At 54.4% G+C, this 261-nt stretch overlaps 1 protein-coding gene across 9 annotated transcripts in view; it reads left to right on the forward strand.

Annotated features, from left to right (window-relative positions):
- The window catches only part of tanc2b (tetratricopeptide repeat, ankyrin repeat and coiled-coil containing 2b), a 115,702-nt gene that overhangs the window by 58,854 nt on the left and 56,587 nt on the right, over window positions 1-261 (forward strand). The window contains exon 1 of one of the 9 annotated variants that reach the window (XM_017034121.1): window positions 7-110. The exons of 7 other annotated variants lie outside the window; for them this stretch is intronic. The gene's annotated coding sequence lies outside the window, so the exon portion shown is untranslated. Of the gene's footprint in view, window positions 1-6; window positions 111-261 lie in introns of those variants that run through there. One more of the 9 variants, XM_017034120.2, reaches the window with a different exon arrangement.

Here is a 261-nt window from a genome sequence, read left to right on the forward strand (position 1 = left end):
GAACTGGTTACTGCTCAAGGAGGAAGGACTGCTTGTGTCACTGGAGGGGGAAGGAGGGGAGCTGGTGCCGTACTCCAGCCTTCAGGAATGCAAGCTCTGGTTTGAAAATGGTGAGCCCTGCCACACCCTCTCTCACTTGTCTCATTCCTGTAATTATGCCTGTGAATGTTGCCTCCTCACTTTCACCTGCTGCTCCACCTTTGCTCCACAGCTGTGTGTGCTCTCTGACCTCACAGCTGGAGCAGCCCTGTCAGTCATCCT

The sequence above is a fragment of the Cynoglossus semilaevis genome, chromosome 8 (genome assembly GCF_000523025.1).
Source record: "Cynoglossus semilaevis isolate Cse_v1.0 chromosome 8, Cse_v1.0, whole genome shotgun sequence".
Taxonomy (NCBI): Eukaryota; Metazoa; Chordata; class Actinopteri; order Pleuronectiformes; family Cynoglossidae; genus Cynoglossus; species Cynoglossus semilaevis.